The sequence below is a fragment of the Grus americana genome, chromosome 4, assembly GCF_028858705.1.
Source record: "Grus americana isolate bGruAme1 chromosome 4, bGruAme1.mat, whole genome shotgun sequence".
NCBI lineage: Eukaryota > Metazoa > Chordata > Aves > Gruiformes > Gruidae > Grus > Grus americana.
The window spans coordinates 65,663,382-65,685,130 of NC_072855.1; the positions used below are offsets into that span (position 1 = coordinate 65,663,382).

General features: G+C 40.1%; 1 protein-coding gene across 8 annotated transcripts in view; it reads left to right on the forward strand.

Moving 5' to 3' along the window:
- LRBA (LPS responsive beige-like anchor protein) overlaps positions 1 to 21,749 on the forward strand; it is a 466,837-nt gene that overhangs the window by 287,500 nt on the left and 157,588 nt on the right. The window lies entirely within an intron of this gene.

The window sequence follows — 21,749 nt, forward strand, 5'->3', positions numbered from 1 at the left end:
CGACGAGGGGGAGCCGGGAGTGTGCGCGGGGCTGTGAGCGTCCTGGACCCGGCGCGGGGTGGGAAAAAGCTGCAACTTTGCCGTGGCGGCCGGGCGAACGGTGAGGGGAGCTCGCTGCCCCCCGCCGCTTGCTGCGAGGAGACCCAGCGGCAGTGCCGGTGTGTGAGGGGAAGGGGAGAGAGGCGTGCCGGTGCTTCACCGCAGGCATAAATCTTCTTTCGCTAATGCCGGGCTGCAGCAGTGAAAGTGCGACCGTCACTGGAGTAGAATTGCACACCTTGTTTTACTGCCTTCAGTCAGTGCCGTAGTCACGTTAATTTAGATAAGTCTCGTGCCATAAAGTTCTGTTCATCCTCCTAAAGCGTAGGATTGAGTTATTCGAAAGGAAACTATATTTTATGCAAGTTTGTATTAATAAGAATATTGAATGATTTGGACATAAAAAACTGTAGCTCTGTTACACCAGTTCGGAAAGAGCAGCTCGCTCGCAGTGCTGTAACCCCCCGGGCAGTACCTGCTGCAAAACAAGCAGCAGTGTTTCTCCTGCGGAAACTTAGGGAAGACGATCTCCGTAGCTTCTGTGCTTGGGCCAAGGGTGCGTGTTCCCGCAGCGCCTTCGCCCTCCTCTGGGCCGTTCAGCCCCGCCGGGGCTGCGGAGCACGGAACGGGCGGCGCGGCCGAGCCCGGCGCGGTCCCCACGCGGGTCCCTGCTGCGCGGGGGCGGCTCTCGCAGTTCGGCCGGCCGCCGTGGGAGCGCGGCCGGGGCCATTCACACGCGATGCGCTCCTCCTTACGGGGCCTCGGTTGAACCAGCTCGCAGCGGTTGGGCTCGGTTTCTTGTTCTTTCCTCCTTTCGCTGCAGCTGGCTGATTTTAATAAAATATCGCCGTCTGTTTTCCGTGTGCATTTAAATTAGAAACATGTCTTGTGCCGACCGTACTACTGCGCACTGGGAGAAGGAAGTACGGACGTGCCCGGCGCCGATGGGGCTCCGTTCTGCCCGAGGAGAGGATCGGCTCGTTATTTCCCCTGGTGCCGCCGGGGCAGTCTGCGCCCGCGGGTGGGTTGGGGCTGTCGCGCCTGCCCGACGCTCGGCGGGCCGCGGTGCCCGGTGCTCGGCGGGGCTCAGGCGGTCGGCGGTGTCAGGTGTCCCCGGCGGGCCCGGGCCCGGCCCCGGCCCCGTCGGGAGGGAGAGGAACCCATGGAAGGCGCTGAGGAGAGCAGCTTCAAAGGGGTGGGGGACGGGGATAGGCTGCGACGAGGGGAGAGCCGATGGCTCCTGAAGGGGCTAGCGCCGCTGCTCTCACGGTCTCCAGGCGTCCCGGGGACGCGCGGGCTGGAGCGGGGCTCTCCGCCCCGGGGCGCCGGTTAGTGCCCGCGGACCTGCCCCCTCCCTGGGGCCGCGGCCGGCTCCGCTCCAGGCGGTCAGAGGCCCCTTCGGTGCGACCCGCACCGGGCGGGCATCGATGTGCTTCCCCTGCGCGGAGCGTCTCTTCGGGGCTCGGCTGGCCGGGCGGAGCTGCGAGGGTCTCGCGCCTCGTCTCCGGACTGCCCCCGGCAAGCGGAGGAGTTCGTCAGGGTTAGGGGGTCCCTTTCACACGCCCCGCCGAAGCGGACCGGGGCGCACTGCGGCCGGTCTGCCTTCCCGCAGCCGGGCTGGCACTTCTCCCCGATCCGGCGAGGGGTTCTGCAAATCGAGCCTCCGCGGGGTTTCGCTTCCAGCAGCTCGGGGATGTCCCGCGTCCGGGGCACGGAGAAGATGCCGGAGCCGTCAGGCGGCCCGGGTAAGGGTGGGGGGACGCGCTTTCGTGTTTTCGGGGTGAAAGCAGAAGGAGCGGATGATTCTCCTCCCACCCTCCCCCGGTAAGGTGACTAATGATGAAACGTTACTAGTGTTCAGATTTAAAACAATTCATTACCAATTTTCCTGTCTGAGGTTGAAGCTCTAGTAAATAATAAATCAGCTAAACAAAAGCCGACTTTAATTTATTGCCCCAGCGCTAATTAGAAACATCATTTGAGCAATAAAGTTAAACACTTCCAGCAAATAATGCACGTGAAACCCTTCTCTCCTGTGTCTGGGAGTTTGTGGCCGCACTGCATTAAGACCAGCTTCATCTGTGGCGGAATTTGCTCTCGCCAGGATGAATAATTGAAGGGGGAACAGGATCCGAGGAGGCTATAATTGAAGAGCCCTTGTCACCTCTGCTTTTATGTATGTTAGTGTAGAAGTCCATCAGCAGCTCCTTGATGGTGTATAAAACGAAGTGGCAGCCCCTCCAGCAGCAGGAGATACTGTATTCCATTAAAAAGACCGTGTGCGTGTGTGTGCCGCAGAGAGGGAAACTCTCAGGGCTAAAAGCCACTTGAAGTCTTCAGACCGATTGATCTGTATTCTCTCGTTATAATCCGTCTCATCATACTTGAGTTAATGAGGCAGGGGCGGGGGTGATCTGATGGTCCTTGACAAATTCATTAGGGAGGCTGCGGGACATTTTATTTGACTGTTAAACATCGTGTTTGTTTGGTTTAAGCAGTGCCAACATCAGCATGCCGCTGCCTGGAGCAATGGTGTTTTGTTAACAAGGGCTTCTGTAAAAAGATACTGGAAAGGGGGCTCGGTGTGCAGAGAGGGTTTGCTCCCGCCTTGGCTCCTCCTGCCCCCTCCCGCTCGGTGCCGCGGGGAGCTCGGTCTGGTGTAAATCCAGGCGTGTATGCAGGGGACGTGCAACCGTGTTTGCTTCACGCTGAGGATGGCAAAGTAGCAGCGAAGGGCTGCTATTAAATATGCAAAGACTTTTTTTTTTTTTTTTTTAAGAACGATATGTATTTGTATTAACCCTTGAAATCAACAACAGAAGAAAATTGGAAAACAACTCAGAGTTTTAGCAAGAAGCACGCAAGTTTCTTACTGTGTTGTGATGTAGCATACTTGCATTTGCTTGCCAAACCAGCTTATCAAAGTGGCATATATCACATTTTTCAGAGCTTTTTTTTATTCTGAACGGTGTATTTTAAAGTTTCTATAACGTGCCACTGATAGAAGGTGTAATTTTTAAGGCCAATGAAAGTTTAATCAAATTGACTTGAGGCTATTCAAGGATTTCTGCCAGATCTGCCTTTTTTTTTTCCTCCCTCTCAGTGAGAGGAGAGGGAAAAGTGAATGCAGGAACAGGTGCTCCCAAAAGGGCTAAGAAGTATTTTTATGAATAGCATAGGAAATATGTATGTGTATGTATACGCTTTGTTCATGGCAGCTTTGTAGATGAGACACAGCTCGCGTTTCGTTATTTTCTACTAGTTGGTTTCCTCTCTGTCCTCTCATTTAAGGGAAACAGTTTTGCAGAAAACAGAATAATTAATCTGCTCGTGGAAGCTAACATCGTAATATTTTTTTCCTGGAGATCAGTCTTCATACATTCTCAGCTTTAAGTGCTTCGTAGGACTCTGCTTCCATTTATAGAAGAACAGTATGGGAAAAGAGCTAGTGCCCTTTGCCTGTCATTTTCATACATTCCTGCACTGCTGATGGAGCTTGAACTGCTGCAGGGAATGTATGGATTTGAAAAGAAATGATTCAGTAATGCATGTTGTGTTACTCCATGGCAAAACCAGGTTAATAGTTACAGTAAATGCTGCTGTGGGTTTGACAGATAAAATTCTGTTTACGTTCAATAGTATACAATGTGTACCTTTTCTTGAAAGTCATGGCTCAGCTTTACTATCTGCCATTCTAAGGACTGTGTTTATGAAGTTAGTTGATAGCACACGCTGGGGGAGAAAAGATGGTTTCGTTTCTATACATGTCATTAATGCAGCTCATCAGTTAAGAGTGTTGCATGAATCTTGTACTTTTTTCTGTGAAGATTGAATAGTATTGTAATTAAATAATTTATACGTGCTTCTAAGCGTCCTCAGCTTTCGTTTCTGCAGTGGGAAAGGGGAGGGTTCCAACTACTCCTTGAAGTACCTTATTTTTGCTTTCCTGTTCAGTCTTAAAATATGACCGTGTTCATATTCTGGTATTTAAGCACGAGCAACCTGCAGCTGAAGGCTTTCTCTAATGCTTTGAATCTCTTGTATTAAAGGTAGCATCTTTTCTCATAATGGCTAATGATGACTTCTGTTAGCTATAAGAGTGCTTTGGATGCTACATGCTGTTTTGTAAGTTTGCCTTCAGTAAGTTGGCAGTCAGGGAAAATCAGACACATGTACTAGAAAATACTATTTCTAGTGCTTTTGTAGCATTTTTTTCTTGTTAAAACTTCTTGTGGGCCTTTTGTTTTCTTTGGATGCAGTTAGGGTGGGTGCATGCTATTTTATCCAATAGAAATAACCAAATTCATGTGTGTTGGCTGGTCTTTATTTACAATAATTGATTAATTACATTAACGACATCAATTTTTAAAAGTATGAGAGCATGTAACACGCCAGGATTTTGTCAACTTGACCTCTAGTAGAATGCAATAACACTTACTTGCTTGAGAAGAGTGTGAGGTAGGCTACAGAGATAATGTCTTGTCTGGTGAGGCTAAATCACTACTTCTTTTAAAAATATGAGAATTCCAAAGCTATTCTAAGCAAAGTCAAGATTCGGGAAATTAAAAAAAAAAAAAATCAATTTGCCAGCGTTTGGCCGTAACTTTTCTTTTTATCAGTAGCTGCGTGATGATTGCTATGTTTATTGTCTTAGATGTTCACATATCTGTGCGTATGTGTAAATAATCATACCAACAAACAATAGCCTGCATGGTTTTATTGGTTAGACGATTATTTTAAAGATTGAAAACTTCAGGCAGCTAGCCAAGATATTTACGAGTTAACCTAGAATTCTCTAAACTATACCCTTTAAAAATGTCGATTTCTAGGTCCAGAAGTAGAAGCTTCTCATTTATATGCTTACATTTTAAAAAGTACTTTCTCAAGTACTACATATAGCAATGTGAAATCCTCGGCTCCTCACCAGCCACTGTACAGGTTACAACCTTTCAGTGAGTTTCTCTGACTGCAATTTATAAAGGGAAAGGGTGTTGTGGGAGGAGGGAACAGAGGGGGCTCAATCTTCTCAATAGCACTGGTGATCAGCATGGAATATGTCGAGTCGCTCGCTCCCTCTCTCCTACCTGTATTTTAAGATGATTTTGTTTTGACTTTGGATCCTGTAGAAAAGACATGCAATTTTTATTTAATTTTAAAAAAAGCTTCCTGTTTGGACAATCTTCTAATTGTTCCCTCATTCAAATGTAATGCAGTTTATATGCGCAGTTAGAGCCCTCTACTTTTCTGCGTATTGTCCTTCATAGTATTAAATTTTTATCCTTTGAAAGTACTATATTGACATAAAAGTAGTGTATTACTAGTTATAAAATCATTGCAGGGGTTTTGTTGCTACTTCTAATGAGAGAATCAAATCATAGCTATTCCTATTTTATATCTTGCTGTGCATATCTTATTTCAAAATAACTTCTTCATGCTAATATGCTGCTCTCTTTTTAGTTTTCTTATGAATTAGGTAAAACCTGTGTGCAAAATAGTTCAAGGTACCATCTCCTGTGGCTGGGAAGGGGAAACTGTATTGGCTCAAATAACGTATAGAAGCCATCTGCATAGTTTAATTGAAATAATATTTGGTGATCTAAGGGATGGAAATTGTTCCTTTTCTTTAACCATCTGAAATAAAACTAGGATGTAAAACAGCTGTCTTGGCCTATGGAAATCAAGGTCCTGCCAGTCTGTTTCTTTTCTTCATTTTCTACTTCTATCTTCCTTTATTATCTTTGGATCCCAAGGAGTCTTTCTTATTTTCTAACTGTTTTTGTCTGCAACAAGGGGCTGGGTTGGTGGGTTTAAATAGACTTTGGATAGAGTGAAAAATCTTTGATCTATGGCTATGACTGCTTCCAAATGATTTGCTTGCTGGGACTGGACACTGTCCATGCCCTTTCACTTCGCTATCAGATAGGCACACAAAAAGGACTTGACATGCTACCAGATGCATAGTTAATCATTGCATTAGGTCTGTAAAGGGGTTCATCCAGACTCAATTAGGACTACCATTTTTAACTAGCGTTTGCTCTGTAGTTTGTTTGGAGTACAATATTAATTCTAACTGCTCTTCTGTTTATTTAAAAGTGCTTTAATGCAGTTCTATGCTTTTATTTTCAAGGAGTCTTCTCTGCATTTGTTCTGGTTTACGTGTATTTAGAACAACTGAGTGTTACAATATAACAAATACTATTGCAGTAGAGCATATCTAAAGCTTTAATGAAAACAGTCTTTGTCTTTTCATAATTCAGCTGTTTTCCTTTCTCAGTACCGATTTCTGAAAGTGCATTTGAAATAAGCTAAATGCAGTGACTGGCATGTATTGAGGTGGTGTTCAGCAGAAAAGCTTACAAGGGTATCTAGAGGTTTGGAACTAAATCTTAAACTTTGCAAACCAAACAGCAGCAGTTTTCCTATCACTTATTTACGTAAGAGCTCATCCTTATATCTGGCGCTGCAGGCTTTTGTGTGAAAAGGATATCGAGGGTGCAGGAGTTAGAAAGGTTCAGCTGTAGGGTAGAAAGCGTTAGGTAAATTACTGTTCTCAAACTTACCTGGGATTTCCAGGAGTAGTTTCTATATGTTAAAAATTGCTAACCATATGCACTGAACAAAGTGCATTGAAAATTCTGAACATTCTCGGAGTTTCAAAATAATCATAGTAATGATGATGATGATGATAATAGTAATAATAATAATAATAATAATAATAATAGTGGTTTGTAGAGATAGCCAGTCCTTTTGTGGTATGAAGAAGCTCAAGTGTTCAAATTGTTCTGACCACACACGCTATCTGTATTTCCCAGTAGTGCTTATATTGAGGATGGTAGGCCTATGGAAGCAGGAGCATAAAAGGACATAAACCCACCATTGCTTGAAAATTGATATTAAAGGAACCCTAATTGGAGAATTTAAAAATATTTTCATTTGGTTTTAATATTTTATTTATTAATTTATTTAGGAGGAAAGGAGGAGCAAGGCATTCAGCTATTAGTTTTGTGGGTTTTTTTAAAAAAATCTATATATAGTTACAAAAGCTATTGTATTCAACTTCAGAATATAGTTCAGCCTTCACTTTAGATCTGAATTTACTTGCTTTAGTTCCTTGCTTCATGGTTGTCAATATTCTTTGAAGGAGGGGAGATGCATTAAAACGTAACATTTATCATTTGGTTGTAGTCACAGGGATATTCAGATGTTGCTAATGGACTTCCAAGATACAGGATGTATGAGCGAGTACTACTCAGAAGTGCCAGCTAGGGCTCTCCGGGGATTTTTAAATTATTTATGCCTACCTGCTGCTCCAAAATACAGGTGTGTGCGTGTGTATAATCCATTAATGATTAGTATTCACGCATATAAATATGCAAAGGAGAATAAGCCTAATATGAGAGTCCTTAAGAGGCATAGGCAGGTAGCTTTTCCCCGTTCATCATATATCTTGGAAGTTCGTTCTAACTGGCATCTAAGTGCCCGCACACCTATAAAGGGGAATTGTTTTATGTACTTTGTGGGTTTCCAGAGTGCGAACTTGAAAGAAATTGGGGCTTGAAATGCGCGGTCATTTGTGAATTTATGTTTTATCTCCCTTCACTTGAAAATTTATGAGGAGAGTGACTTAGGGTGCTTGCGTTGTGTGTTCCAGGGCTTGCCCCCACTGATAACACCCTTGTTGGCGTGAAAGTGCAATGCAAATTATGACAGTTACAACCTTCTGTTTTGTTTAACCTGTCAGTGGATTTCCTGGCTCAGTGCTGAAGGCAATGGCGTGTTCAGCTAGTTCCATATTCACCTAAACTTAAAAGGTCAGGTTTCTACAGGCAAGCCTAGTCAAAGCCTAATTGATGAGGAGGGCAGGGGGACAGAATTTACTGTTCTGTTGGCTAGTTTCATATCGTTAGGTTGTCCTGAAAGCATCAGGCAGTCACAGCCCCTTTCATGTAAGTGCTGACCCTAGACAGGAGCTGACAATCAAAGGAGGCAGCCACAGGAACCAGTGCAAGTAGGCTATTGATTTTTCAGTTAGGTCTAAGTAGTTTGTAGTATGGGTAATGGGTGACAGAGGCAGGTATGTCATTATCAATGAGCTCCAGAACAGTAGCGACAGCCCCCTCTCATATTTCCTTCAGCACTGACAGTACGCATCCAGCAGTGGTCAATAAATCGCCCAACCTTTTACTGACAAGTGACTTGGAGGTGGGGGTGGGAGTCAAAGAGCTAAACTTCCATACTTGAACTTGACGTGGATGCGGAGCAAGGATCTCGACATCTGTGTTCCTGCATTGTCAGGCAAAGAGCCGAGGAGAACCCAGAGAACAAAACAACGGTAGATGTGCAGCCGGGGAAGCTTAACTTTATTTTATGCTCTCCAGAAAGTCAAAGTTTTTCTTGAGATCAAGTAGAATAGCTTAAAACACCAGCTTTCTGTATAAACATGGTCTGGTTCAGTAGTTAATTTAGGTTACCATGGCAGGGTTTTGTTTTTACTTTAGTATTGCTCTGCATTTAATCAAGGTTATCCTGCCATAGCAGTACAACAATCACAGTCTGCCATTCAAAATCCGCTTTTAATTCCGAGTTTCCTCTTCTTAAATTTCATATATGGAGACTATTTAAAGATACTGAAGCTTTCTTATAAATCCAAAGTGCTAGCAATACAGTTTCTGTTCCGACTACCAGTGCTGTTTTGGGTCAGTAGTGGAGTACCAATACTTTAGGAAGCTGACTAAAGTTTTTATTACTTGGATTTTACTAGCTGTGGTTTCTGAATTTAATAGAGGTAGCACTGAATTTTAGCTTTACACATAATTAAATTCTGAAAGGTATTGGGAGAACGTAAAAATTGTAATAAGTGGTGGGTTGTTGTTTTGTTTGTTTTTTTTTTAAAATATATTTGTATGGAAAATCATTTAAATGAACTCAAGTATCTTAATCTGAATCTCCTGAAGTTTTCTAATGTTGTTACTTTATTTGAGGGATGTAAGCTATCTGCATTTTTTCAGAAGTTGGAATTCAGTCAGGTTTTATGCTGTGCACAGATGTTAACAAAATAGCATATGCTTATAATTAAAAAAAATCTTTAGACAAATTGAAATAAAGCAGAAGAGTAAATGTTTTGAAAAACTTCCTTAAAATAACTCACTGCTATGGTATCTTGTTTAACAATGTTTGTAATGTTAGACAGAGCAGGAATCTGAGACTGTGTATGTTGAATAGCTGCAAAGTATCATACGTGACTGAAACTTTTTCATCTGCCTGCAGCAGCTAAAGCTGTTTTCTTCATGGCTGGCTTTTTAACTGCAAGACCAATGTTGACACAGACTCAAGAATTGAGGTTGAAATTCATCACTGGATTATGAAATGATTTAATAAATATTTGTGTAAGCTAAAAACCCGAGTACCTGTATATTTGAAGCCGTTATAAAACTAATTGGTTATAAAAATCTATTTAGATATTGTTACATTGCCTATTGAATGATGCTTTGGAAGAGGGGCTGGCTAGCTGTCTTCCAGAGGAAAAAAATTTCAATTAGTTGGATTGAAGGTGTGCCAGGTTGGTTGAGGCCTTCGGCATTTAATGGGAGTTTTTCTTCTGCCAGCAGCTACTCATTTACAACATCTTACAGGCCTTTTTTAAAATTTTAAACTAGGTAAAAAGTACAGCCACGCAGTCTGAATCTGATCTTTTCTTATAAACAGGTACAGCATCTTTTACTGCATTTTTAGTGTTACTGGCATGTTGTATTATTGCAGAAACGTAAAAAGGAGCTGCAGAAAGGCGACAAATTAAATTTTCATGAAAGAAAACCCTAATCAGCAGTGACAGGGTAAGAGAAAGATGATTGCCACTTGGTCATTGTGGAGAGGCACTTAGACTTGGTGTCAGTGCTTCTGTTAATGATGACTAATGTCTTTCTCGGAGAAAACGCATGCTCAAACATAATGCTACAGTCCAGAGAAAGAACGGAGAGATAGGCACTATTAAGGAAAAAGGCTGTGAATCCTAAAACAAAAGCTCACGTCTTCAGATGAAACGGCTACAGTGTTTTTGCAATGCCAGAAAGCACAGCTGTAAAACTGTTCTTGTTTCACTCTTTAAGCAAAATAATAATAACAAAACCCATATATACAGATATACACATGCATATTATGTGCTAGCTAGTATCTGCTGCTTTAATTAAAAAAGAAGACAGAGATGGCACTGATATGTAAGCGCACTCGTCAGAAGTAAACAGTCACGTTTTATTCCTCTGCTGTTAATGAAGCTTGCTTTTTTTAAAAGAACAAAAGCTGCTGCCATATATTCTTTCCTAAGCACAGTGCTGTGTTCTGAATAAAGCTTTCATAGTCAAATGTAAAATGACTCCTAAGACCTTTTCAAATCTTGAAGCTTTGGCTCTTAGGTATATTGGCAAAAAGGAGGTGGCATGTGTCATTTCTTCGGCTTTTCCCAAAGTGAGACCTTTCAGAAGGGCATTTGCAATGCTTGTCATATTTTTTCATATACGTCTTATTGGCCTGACAAGTCTAGAGGACCATGAGAAAACAGATGTCATTGCATTCAGACAACACTAATTACTCTGGGATTTTTGCAGCCTCAGTGCCTGCATGTAACTGTCGATTATGACTGTTTATGTGGCCTATCATGGGTACACGTTGCACGTTCAGATGGTACCACCAGTCTTTGTGTTTCCTATTATCACACAATAAGATGTAAAAATCAGTAACAAGCACCACAACGAGGAAATGCCTTAATGTGTGACTTTTATATGTTTAAAATGCTTTTTGTTAAAGATTGCATTCACATTTGTTATTACATTTAAGTGTTTTAGCATCTGTTTACTAGCTGTAGTGCAGTGCTTTAGCTGTCACTTTTCACCGTGATTCTTTATGTTGTAGGCTTTACTTTTCTGCAGTTGTGTAAACGCTATATGAAAAATGCTGATTGCCCCAGCAGTTGTCAGAAATTTCCCATGTCTAACCTTCATACGGAACCGATAGATTTTTCTAATGTGTCACAGTTTGCGTTAGAAACCAGCAGTCTTATTCTCTTACAGACTGCACTGTTGATATTTTCTTTGTTAAATTTTCTTAGCGACTCTGTCATTTCAGAATCTATTCTTCCTGTGTAGCAATAACCGCTGCATAATTTTTAAGACAAAGTTCAAACGGTGGTCACGTCGCGGCCTTACTTTGTATGTTATCTTGAATTTCGGTACACGTTTCATAAGCAGAACAACCAATGTTAATCACAGATTGGAAAATAAAAGCTCCAATAATGTAACTTCACATGCTGATGAAGCAGAAATAGAAGCAGCTTTATCAAAGATGTATGATGAGATAAAACTGCAGTCTCTGCTGTACAGTTATAGTAATTATGACTAATGAACCGTCCAGTCTGGATGAAATGGCATGCCCACAGGGACTGTGGCCAATCAGTTGTGACTTATGCAAGCTGAACAAAACATTGATGGCGTTCCAGATTCCGTATGAGAGCAGGAAGTGGGGTCTTTGTTTGGAACGTCAGCTTTGTCAAGTTATTTTCAAACGGTTTAGGAATAAACAGCGTTAGTAAATAAAGTCGTTAGAGCTAGGGTTTGTGGTGGTTTTAAACGGGCATAGAGAATTACAGTTTGCCATGATCCAATATACCTGAATAAACCCCCCGCCCCGCGTCGATGGCACATTCCTGATGCAATATACTTCAAAGTTGTTCTGATCATCCTCCTAATCTAAGTCATTGAAAGCACATGTTATATTTTAATGTGCTGAATACAATGAAAGCGGAAGATCCAATGCTTGTGAATATAAGCATATACCTATTTAGGCTTACTGTGGTAATTTATTTTTCAATGAATTGGTTTGAGACCTGATACTTCCGATTTAATTTTAAAGCACTCTGCATTTTAAAGCAGTCTATAATTTGTGAGTAAAAGACGACAGTTACTTCCTAGTGTTAGTACCTGAAAGACCATTTCTTACAGTAAGAAGGTTAATTCATACAGGCCACATAAAATGGAGTTCCAGTACGTTTTGACAATGTATAGACTAGCAGCTATATTTTAAACCAGCTTCGTTTTATGAAGACAATGTGTGTAACTGCAAAAAAGAAAAAAATACCAAAATTCTAAATGCTAAAATGCAGATTATATGGGGACTTCTGGAGTTAATTGTAGGATAGTAGCACAGCACAAAAAATACTTTTCTACATATAAGTTTGTGCTGAGTTGTTTAGGCCCCGTCTGGAAGAGCTGTGGATCAGCTAGTTTACTTATGTGCAAATGTCTGAAGGATTCGGGAGTGAAATGATCAATACGTTACAGATGTTAGCGATACATTACAATCAATTTAGCGTTTTGCCTGAACCCTTCCAGAAGGCTACAAAGAAAAATTGTTTCAAAATTTAATTGCAAACTATGAGACAAGTAAGAAGAAAAAACCCCCAACCTTAAAATATTCAGAACAAAGTTAAAGCACCATTTGACAAAAAACATTTTAGACTGCTGTGCTGTTTTAAAATGGTGTATGTTAGTCAGGAAGATTCAAGATACATTGATTCTTAAAGTACCGCTGAAATTAATACATCGTTGTCAAAGAAACTGGCAATTGAAGACTGGCCTACCTGAAATCTGAAGTCGTTACTGGTCTTTTGTATTGCTTAATAGAAAGGTGGATAGTGATTGACACGTCTACAACTTTTCTGAAATATTTAAATAATACAGTTTCTTCTTCATTTTTTTTTTCTTCCATACTGTGTTGAAACTTAAAAACTGACACTTTATTCACTATGTTCAAATTTTTCTTTTCCTGGAATGGAAGAAATCACAACCATATCTCCAGTGTTTGTCATCTTTTATTCTGAACAAACTTCAAAGTGCTGTTAGATGTGTATTCAGGTAGATTTTTAAATAAAGAATTCCTATTAATGCAGAGTCGAGTGATTAAATTATTTAACTAAGTCTATTAAAAAAACACCACAACCAACCTGTCCTTTCAGAATCAATAGGATGCAATGTATTATGTACATTATCTAATTTTACTGCACGGAAGGTTGCATAACAATCACTTTTATTTAATGATTGTATCAGGATTGTACCAATGATGTCAGGACTGATTTTGCTAGATAATGTACACATGTACAAAACTCATTTGCATTCTCCCAAAGAGTTACTATTTAAAAGTAATGGATTTAGATATATCTATAGATTATATAGATGTATGTTACATGTTATAAGATTTTTTTGAAGAAGTATTTATCTGTATTAAGATGAAGCAATAACTTTTAGGTTTTGGGTTCTTTTAGGAGGCCTCAACGTGCAGTTCTATCTTTTTCTTATGAAATCAGTGGTAAAATTCCTACAAATTTTTTGCCAGCTTGGAAAAGCTTTTTTGCTTATTTGAGACATCCGTTTTTTCCACTTTGTTACCCTCTACAGAACTGACCACATTATTGGTGTTCAACAAATTATGCTTCTAAGTAAAATACCACATGGAGTTGTAGATACTCAGTGTATGTATACATCATGTAAATTTAAAATTAAGGAGCGTTGGATCTCAAGGATTTAATTTTATCTTCATGTTGCTAAGCGTATTTGTGTACATACATAAGATACCTTGTACGTTGTTAGTTCTGTTTGGTAGCCATCTTTTTACACAAGAGCGGCTTAATCTACTTTTGTTCCTCTCTGTAACTTCCAAAGTCTTTGGAAAGATAAGGCTTTCTTAGGAGAAGTAAACTCTGGTTAGTACTTGATATTGGAGAGATGGTGTTCTGTTCTAACTGTGTGATCTGCATTGTAAACCAGCAAAATTCAAAGATGGGTTTATTGAGGACTGATTCTCTTATACAGATTCAGAATTGTGTAGATTGCTTACATCTTGAAACTCGTTAGCTATTTTTGGTGTCTTCTTACCTACCACAAATTATATTGACAATATGTAACGATTTAAGAACTGATTATAAACTCTATTTCTGCGCTGGTTTAAATAGATTTTACTCTTGTCTTTTACTCCTTCATCTCCCAGTGAAATACGTTTTCAGTTGTTTGGGTATCTTATGCTGAGCAAATGGTGTAATGACCTGCACTCTGAGAAAAAGAGATTTTCATGGAAACTTGTTTTGAAAGAGCCTTTTTCTAAAGAAATGTCTTGACTGATTTCTGCTCTCTGCTAGCGCATAAGCATGAGATTTTTTTCACTGATGGAAAATGGCTTCCTCCTATTCTTCAGAATATTTTTCCTCCCGTTTCGTTTTCTCATTTGAATTAAATCAAGGCAAACGATGAGTTACCTGCTTAGTGGCCCCCCTTCCCACATCTGCTACAGAGCAGGCAGAATGGAAACCTTCAGTTTCCCCTGTTGTGCTAGGTTTGGTTTCTGTTACGCGTGAGCTTGCTCTGCTCTCCCATATTGGAATGTAAACCTGAAATGTGTTTTCTTTGAGCTGCTGGGAATGTTCTCTGCCTCAGTCTCTTGGTGGATAAAAAATGTCTGTCAGGTTTTAACCGTTCTGGTTAATGGTTTCACATGCTTTCTGTATGTTAGGGATTCTGGAACTGTAACTGTTGCTGATTTTCCCATGTTAGAGTATGCATGTTGACTGGTGCTTATGACTGTAGGAATAAATCTGATTTGGGAGACAAATTGAAATAGAAAATTACTCTTCAGTGCAGGAAACCTTCTTAGCATTCAGTGCAAGTGAGAGCAACCGTGTGGCTGCTTTAACTTCTAGCTTGTAATGACTGTTACAAAACCGAGCTGGTCAGGCCAGCATGTACTGGCTTTCCTTATCCATCCCAAATATATCCCTAATTAGTCTCATGCTTGAGGCATAAACTGGTGAAAGTGTGATTGTGTTGGCTTTGTCTAAGATTTTCCTTGTAACAAGGTCTCTTCAGTTGCCCGTTTAGGGAAGATTTGTCTTATTGGCAAAGTTCTGGCAATGCAGGGAGAACCTTTAAAGGATTAAAGATTTGCATCCCGTAACCCTTGGTCTGGATTCTAATCTTACCTGTGCTGATCTAAATCCACAATAACTCATTTAACTGAGTTGTATTACATTATTATAAAACAAAGGTGAGCCTAGCAGAGTCAGAAAGAAACCATTTTCCTGATATGTCAATTTTGAGATTTTTTTTTTTTTTTCTGCTACTCCTGGAATAAGTTGACAAGTCAAAACTTCAAAAAATGTATGCAAACTAGTGGTATTAAAAAAAAAAAGTAAATTTAAATATTTTGTTTTATTTTGACCTCTTGGCTTAAAGTATCAATCCCCTAGCACTTTCGGGGGCTGTGACAATAATAGAAAACAATGATCCAAAATTTAACTAAGCAGTCAAAACCAAGGCATTTTTGTAATCAAAATGCTTGTTTTGTTTGAGAACATAAACACTTCTTCCTTTTTAAAGATGACTTTGAAACCTTTCCTCCATGCAGTGTTTTACTAATAAAAAGTAACATTTCTCATGAGCAATTTCTACTTGAATTGACAACAATTTGATTGATACGCAATTCCAACAGTGAATCAACACATATATATGTGTGTGTATCAATGAAAATTATAGTTCAGAAAATTTTTACTATCTCTACACTTTAGCACTTGTACGTTGTGTTATAGGTGCTTGTTTTTCAAGGGAATCTGCCAAAATATTAGTAGATACTATTCTGTTGCTTGTTGGAGATGGGATTCTAGATATTTTTGTTATTCTGCCTCCTACCTCTCTTTCACTGGTTTTAGGTATTATATTTGACCTTAAATGTATTTTATTTCTCTTTGATGCAAAACAAAACTTAAGATCCTATACTCTCTTGTTGCTTGTAGGTAAGCGTTGCTTTGCGTTTTTTCCTAACCCTAAACTAATAAAGTAAATATCACCCCCAATGTATCATATTAATCTTTCAGAAGTTTGTCCTGTACTGAAGAAAATAAATAATTAGAGATAGGTAAGAGGTGAATGATGTGTAGGTATAAATACTCTGTAGATTTAAACATGCTGCATGGCAACTCTAGGTCTCTTTTGAGGTAGTCATGAAAACTTAAATTGTGTGCCTCATATATTTAAGGCCAGTGAGCCTATATGATTTTATTAATGTGCTATAAATCTTATATTCACGAGCGGTGTTTACTACTGTGCAGTATATTTAAAAGAAAATTTATGCCTCACTGCAGAAGGAAGGTAGGCTAGTGAAAAAAATACAAGGGTGGATCTCAAACATTTATCCAGATCTGACAAGTATTTGCAAAGAATTTACTCCTGTAAATTTCTACTGAGACCAAATGATACGTGTTCTAGCCTCGATTTTAATAAAATCCATAAATATTTATTTATGCATACACAGGTAAAACAAGAGCATGTCTTTTGTCATTGTCTGTACACAAGAACCTTGTATGTGTTCATACGTGCCACACTCTGGATCATGGGATGGGCTTTTAGTTCTGTTTTAAAGTGGATCATTCTTCATTTTAGAGTAGTACCTGGAAGACCTTACTGGAGACCATGGCCACTTTTCTGAAGGAGCAGTGATTTTCTTGGTGAGGCATGTATTGGCAGTCTTTGGCCACCTGCAGCTTTCCCTGCATATCCCCTTTCTTCTGGACCCAACACTATTCCCTAAGCAAAATGGATGGGTTGTTACACTAACTGCATGTGTCAGTTAGGATGAGTCACAGAAGCTCAGGACAGGTCATTTCCCACTTAGAAAACTAGTTTGATCATCTTTTGGTAAATGACTTGTGTTTTTCTCCTTTATAGCACCTAGGAAACCTCTCTGTGGTCTCCAGGGAATGGCAGGAAGTTACTGCAGCTGTGATTCACTCCAGTAGTGAAGCTGCCTGCTTGGAAGTTACTTGCCTGATGCTATCAAAAGGGTAGTGGTTATTTCACCGAGGAAATATTTTTTATTTGTATGGGTGCATTGTAGATTGCACAGAAAAATACAGTTAATGTACCATGCATAACCTTCCATGCCCCTTAAACTTGCACTTCCACCTTGCGGTGGTTAAAATATTAGTCAGCAATACAAAACAGATATTCTGGATGCCTTAAGAGCTGTTAAAAGTTTTGTTACGCTCTCTATGCTTTTATAGTCCTTATAATTAAATACCAGGTTCTCATTCCATTTAAAAAGAAGCATATGTACTCTACTATGCAGTTTTCAATTCCACAGATAGCAACAAAAGCATTCCTCATGGTGGAGGGGTGCACAGAACAATTAAAAAAACAATCGTGGAACGTGTGAAAATTCTACACCCTGACATACCTATCGCTAGACTTACTCTTGTAGATACACGATTACATGATCAGTTTCTTAATGTGTAGTGTTAGAGATTATCTCTCTAATTATTACTGTGAATATTTAAATAATCTAAATAGCCTCAGTAATGGGAGATCTTTTATAGCTGCTTTTTTTTTTTTTTAGTTGGTGGTCCATAGCATGTTTTTTCTGTCCTTCCTACAGCCTTCAGAAACTTCTTAAAGAAAAAGTATTTCTTTTGCCATGTCCTGTCAGTAAGGAAAATTGCTATAACTGTCAAGAAAAAAATAAATGGGACATTATACAATACCAAGCTGTTTGGGGTCCCCTGTTTCGTTTGTGTGATATTGTGCGCACGGGTAGTAAAATTCAGCTTACAACTACATTCTCCCTCAGGTAACTTAGGGCAAGTTTGGCCTGAGCTGCCGTGGTCCGGCCCTTCCTGCTCTCGCTCTGCCGTCGTAGCGGCTCTGCGGCGTGCGTGCTGAGCCAGTTCGCCAGGCTGATCCATTTAAAAAAGAATCCCCCCGCCCTCACAGAGCCAGTTTTCAGCTGGCTGAGCTCCCTGAAATACTTTTCCGGATATTGTTACCTGGTGTTTGTGCTAGTGCACGACACGTTTGGTATAGCAGATGTTTGACCAGGGAGTGTGGTACTGCAGCAGCCTGGATATATGTTTGCTTGAATAGCTGTGGAAGTGATACTCTCGGTCTGCTTTTTTCACAAGGGTTGCTCTTTCGCGCATCCTCTGGATTGTAGGAAGAGGTACAGATTTTTCACCTGGAAAGGTAATGTCTTTTTCCCCCCAGGCATTTTGTAGACATGAGGGTCTGGATATCAAAAATGTTTTTTTGTATTGGCTTGTGTTACAAATGACAATGACGGTCTTTCATGTTTGGATATACACTCTACTGTTTTGCTGCATTCCTGTTAGCCCTTCTGAGTAGCCCTAGTTATTAAAAGATTCTTCTTCTTCTTCTGACCCCTATGACACAAGCTTTCAACCCCTGCAGCTTTTTGGACACATGTTCTGTCACCCTTTAGATACTCTGGAGAACACGGAGGAGAATTGAGGCATGCACTAATGTGCCCTAGTACCCTAGTTTACAGATTTATTATGCTCCTGGGAGAGCAATGCCTTGATGTATCCTATTATCTTGAAATCATCCTTAACTCAATCCAGGCTAGGATAACATAGAAATAAAAGCATTTCTTTGCAACGTTCAGAATGGAAAATACAATTAGGTGCATATATAAAAAATAGAGGTGAAGAAATAAAGCAGAAGGTCCCACTTGCAAAGAGATAAAATCCGAAAGATTCTCTCTCATGGATACAGTCTCTGGATTGACTGTGACTTGAGGCATAGGGTATACAAAAAAGGAGAATCATTACTACGTATACATATGTCAGGAAATCATCTATAGCAAGTCAGCTGGATCCATAGAAGGAAACCTTCAGATTGAAGAAATGCCTTCCAGTGACCTGGAGTAACCAAGAGGAATCTTTGGCATGCAGTAAAGTGCTGGGAAGCACATTTGGACCCCCAGGATTCTTGAATAAGTTTCATAGCTGGATTCAGTGGACACCAGCGTGAGTTCTTTCAAGCTGGATTGCTAGTGTAGTATGCATATGTATACAGCAGAGACGGAGTTAATATTTTCTGTGAACATCTGTGATATGAAAGTATGACTAAAGAGCATGTGATCTACTAAAATAACTGTTCAGTTCACTTGCATATCAGATGGTTTCTTTGGTATAAATACACAGTCTGAAAGCAATGATCTCCTACGTGGTATTCTAGTTCATTCTAGGTAAGAGGCAAACACTTGATTGTCCCACAGGCAGTGTAATGTTGTGTCCTATTCTGCAGATCTTTGGCATGACGCCTGATGAGTAAGCGTGATGCAGAGTTTAATTGTATGAGTTTCAATGGCAAGATAATTTGCTGTCACAGACCAGAGAGCAGCTGTATTGTACCTACTTCAATCCATGGCCTGCATCTACTCTTAGGAAATGTTGGCACTACATGAATGAGAGCCCTGAGCTCTCATTTTCCTTGAGTATCCTCGTTGTCTTCATTTGCGGTTAATAAAGCATGGGCTAGAGGGTGCATGAAGAAGTTAGATGTCTGTTTGCATTGTGCCTCCACTGCCCAGCAGTCTGTTTATTTGCTTTGTGGACATTTAAAATAGGTATTCATTATTGTCGCTTAGAAGGAGTTGGTACCTATATTTCACCTGTTCTAAGTTTCCTGTAAAAGCAGCTGGGGACCTGACATTGGTTTTGGAGAGATAAATACTTTGCTGTTAAGCTTTTGGTAGTTATTTCCATCATGAAGCAAAGAGAAATTCTGCAGGAATTAAGATATGCCTTTCCTATAACCTCTATGTTGGCAGGAACTGAAGAAGTCTTGCTATCCACTGCCCTTTCCGGAAACAGGTGGGTTTCTTTAGCCATCTGTCTCTTCTGCGTTTATGTATTGAGGAGTTCTCCATTGCCAACCGTCATAATGACACTGAAGTTTCTCCAATTTTGAGTAAAGCCACTATTGAGTGGCAGCAGTTACTCGCTTCCTAATGACATCTGGTTACACAGCAAAACTTGATTTACGTGCACTTTATTTATTTGTGTGGTCTCAAGAGGGATAAAAAATTTTTAAAATTTAAATATTACGTGGTGTTTGGAAATATTAACTAACTTGGGAGAAGCTTCAGTGTGTACACGTAGTGGCTGAATTAGCATGATGGGTATTTTTACCCTCTAAGTTATATTCCACTGTTCTACTCTGTTCTGTCCATCCATTCACCTATGGGAGCGTGAAAAGGGTATTTGTTAGATATTTGAAACAGTGATATTTGTTAGAGGGAAGATACTGGGCAGAGGAACAGCATCATGTGCTGCTTTATTTTCTCCTAAAGCAATTTTTATTTTCACTTTACTTTCTGTTCTGATAGATGAGTTATATCTTAAGGCAGAGTCTATTTATTTAGAAAGTTACCTGTTTAAGGAAACAATTCATTATGTGTCGTGGAGCTGATGAGTTCAGTAGAGCCACCTTTTAATCCTCGATTCCCTGTGGATTTTCTTTCACAATACCTTTCTCCTTTAAGTCCCTAAAACTACAGTCCTTTTGAGTGAATAGGGGCTATTTTATACACCACCCTGCTTCCAATCCAATTAAAGGCTCAATAATAGACGGATTAGGGAAAGTTTACTTCTTAGTAGAAGTGCAGCTTTGGAAAAATAGTGCGTTGATAGCAAGAGGGAATGTGAAGGAAAGCGGAGAAAATTAAGGAGATAATGGTCAGTAATCTTAACTTGTCTGATGTTTGCGCTGTTCACAATATAGCGGACTCTCAAAATGCATAGAACAATGATTCAGATTCTTTAACCATTTTGTTGCTGGAGTTTGCCTGTCTCTTCAATTTTCTTCACTCTTGCTTTTGTTGTCTGCATCTTGCACAAATGCCACCTAATCCTTTACTTTAAGTCCCCAGAGTAGGAGACTTTTGTAGTGTTTTCTTTTGGGGGGAGTTGAGGAGAAACATAGGAAAGCAATGAGTTGACGACAAAGTTAATCTGTTGTATTATGAAAGTAGTTAACTATCAAAGTTTGTACAACACGTTTCAATTAGGTTTTTAGGAGAACTGCCATTTAAAAACCTCTGTGACAAACAACAAGCTCCCTTTAGAAGAGTTGAAGTAAAATGATCAATGTTAAAACCAAAACCTCCAAAATGTTATGTGAAACAGAAAATACGGTATTAAATATCCGTAAGCATTGTTTGGTGCATAATAAATACATTAAGTCAAAGTAAAAAAAAAAGTCTTGGCGTGCTTGGTTTACATAAAAGTCATGTTTCCTATTCAGTGCCTTGCCTGTCACCTTGCCTTACAGGTTGGTTCCAAAGCAAATCGTTTTACTGTAGAGCTATGAAGGTGCAAATACCTCAAAATTACACTTTGAACTGTAGCCTTTGCGTGTCTTTAAAAGGATCCTCTAACCATATCAATCAGTGCTGGTGGTTAGCAAACTGTTAAAACCATGCTTTTTTTTTCAGAATACTGAGTTAGGTAGTTGAACAAGGAATGCCGCTTTGTGCCATCAAACCTTTCTCCTTCCCTCCCCCCCTTTTTTGGAGGAGGGGGGGCAGATAAATTAAGCCTTCTCCATTTTGTAGAACAACGAGTAGTCATTATTTTCAGCTACTTTGCTACCTTATTATTGCCAAGGTCTCTACAGAGCCTTTTTCTTTGCCTACCATAGTGGATTGTAGTGGGCTAAATGTTTAATGAGTCAATGCGTTAAAGGCTTCACTTTTCTTCCAATTAACCCCAAGACCACTCTGGCATTTTTGTAAATCCACAGAAGTATTTTGTGAGGCCTAAAGGGTAAGCTGCAGGCAGGCTGTGAAGAATGTAAAAAGACTAACCTGCTAACAAACACTGT